The sequence below is a fragment of the Uloborus diversus genome, unplaced genomic scaffold (genome assembly GCF_026930045.1).
Source record: "Uloborus diversus isolate 005 unplaced genomic scaffold, Udiv.v.3.1 scaffold_266, whole genome shotgun sequence".
Taxonomy (NCBI): domain Eukaryota; kingdom Metazoa; phylum Arthropoda; class Arachnida; order Araneae; family Uloboridae; genus Uloborus; species Uloborus diversus.
This window is the reverse complement of record NW_026558424.1, coordinates 175,287-177,995: the sequence shown is the minus strand read 5'-3', so window position 1 is coordinate 177,995 and position 2,709 is coordinate 175,287.

Below are 2,709 nucleotides of genomic sequence, written 5' to 3'. Positions count from 1 at the left end.
TTTTCTTTCTATTTAAGTTATTTCCTGAACTGTTGTCCTTTTACTCAAAGCACATTGAGTTAGAAGACTTTTTAGAAGAGCCTTGTTATGTATATACAATCTTATACACATTTTCTGTTTCTAAACATTTGATCACTTTATTTTTATTCACTTAAATGTGCACTGCTGCATATGGTATGAAAGAAATACCAGAACCTTATTTATTGTATAAATGCAGTGAGTATAATGGGTGGAAACATCACTATACATGCAATTGTTTCAACCAAAAAATGCAGAACAATTCCTTGTAGATATATAGAAGGGGATTGCTGATGACAGGCCCAGATCTATATACCCGCAGATCCTGCAGTGAAGGGGGCCCACACCACTAAAGGACATGTGGACCTTAGCGGCATAGAAATCCAGCAGGCAGTTAGGGACTAGGGCTCGACCGATGGCATTTTTTGGCCGATGGGCCGATGCCGATTGTTGACCGATTGTTCAAAGAGGGCCGATGGCCGATTGTTTTCCTCCAAATGGCCGATTGCCGATGGCCGATGGCAAAAAAAAAAAAATCAAACAGAAATAAATTGATAAGATTGTTGGGGATTTAAAGGATCATTGATTCATTTCACTTTACTTCCTTTCTAGGAATAAGGAATTGTAATCACAAAAAAAAAATCAGATTTCGACCTAAATTTCTATTTTACGATCACCCAATTTATACTACACAAGTTTTTTCGGTACATCTGTACATGCATATGTTCCTAAGAACATATAGATGACCGAAATATCCATTTTGAACGCCTCCTCAGTTAATTATCGCAAATTCTCTTGTGATGTCTTCATGCGCGTAAACTTGCGTCACTCTAAAACGTTATGAAATAGTAAGTTGAAAACTCATACGTACGTAGTATGATCTAAAAGTTTGTGGACAAGTTGTATAAAACCTTACCTTGAATAGTTCACATTACCGAAGCATATCTATTTACAAAATAGCTTGAACGACTATGCACTTCTGCCAACATTCGTATAGCTTTTAGAAGTACTCCTGGAAGACATTTTTCGCAACCTCCTGTAAGGTCTCTTGCGCTGCTGCTTTAACTTCATCGTGGGGAAGAAGGCGACTTTCATGTAGAGGATGCACGGTTCGATTGGTCAATACTCTGATATGACAAGCAAATAACGTAACGTTTCGTTGGACTTAGCTCCGTGTAACTTTTACCTGTTCCCAGCAAAAAGGCATTTGCATGGACGCCGCTTTCTTCCGTCAGGAGAAGATAAAGCTGCATCATAGAAGGTAGCGAAAAATGGCTTCCAGGAGTGTTTCCAAAAGTTATATGAACACTGGCAGAAGTACATAGCCCCTCAAGGTGACCTTTTGAAGGTGGATGTGCTTCGGTAACGTAAACTATTCTGGGTAAGGTTTTATACAGCCGGCGAACTTTTGGATCATACTACGTACAATCTGTATAGGGTGTAATTATGCTTCTCCTTTTTTGACTGCTGCATGATGAAATAGAAAGAACAACAGCCAAAAAAAAGGAAGAAAAACAAAGAGACTGTTTAATAACCAATTAATTTTTTTTTAAATTGAACATATAACTAAGATTTCAGTAATATTGTAATAATGTATGTATTTAGGTGCACTAAACATAGTTAAAAAACATTAAATTATGTTGTTTAATCATTCAAAAAAAAAAAAAAAGAAAACTATGAAACCGTCAACAAATTACGCAATTAAAGTAGAAAGATAGCACGTAGACATTTTTTAGTCATCAAATTAAACAAAAACGGTAACAGATAAATTACAATATAAATCAAAATAGGAATATTTTTATATTTATTTAAAATTTATGAATAGAAAAGTTTGCATTTTTCATAAAAGCTATAACAGTGACATAGATTTTGCTGAAAAAAGAAATAGCCATGAAAAGAGCAAAGTTCTTAAAACGCAGCTACAATAAACAAACTCAATATTTACACCAAGTTAATAACTGAATACATATACTACTTGATCTACTGTTTGTACGCATAATATTGAACAATTTGATTGTTTAATCTTTTATGAAGCTTTACAAACAAGTTCAAATTAAATTTTCAATTTAACAATCTTTTGAAATTAAAAAAATTGCATTATAGAAAAGCCTTGAATCTTTTGTATAAAAAAGGAAAATAACTTATTCATTAATTTTATATAAATACATAAAAGTACTTACTTACAACAGAAAAAAAAATCGATCGCTATTAATGATGCAAAAAAGATGGCGCATTACGAAATATAGGTGAAACAAGTATGAGAAATACGCAAAATGACATTTCTTGACCAAAATAAATAATCGCTAAATATTTAAGAAATGTTTGAAACGACAAGGGAGGGTTTAGGGGGTTCACCCTCTGATTTTGGAGTAACTCGCACTTCGGCCCCAACCTCGGCCTCATTTTTGTAGTACAGAACCGCTACCACCAACGCCTCGGAAGAGTTTCTGAATCTACTTCAGCACTTCCGAAGAAAAAATTCAAAAGTCCCTTTGATTTCCGAATTATGTCACCATTCAAAATGTCTTTAATCAATTTCTCACATTAATGCTCTAAATTCTTTCTAAACAACAGATAAAGTTTGAAAAAAAAATCTCTAATTTTATGAATGGTGTTAGTTTTAAACAACTCAGAAGTACAACTAGAGTTTAATTTCAGAAATTGAGGGAGTGGGAGGAGAGGCCTCGCAAG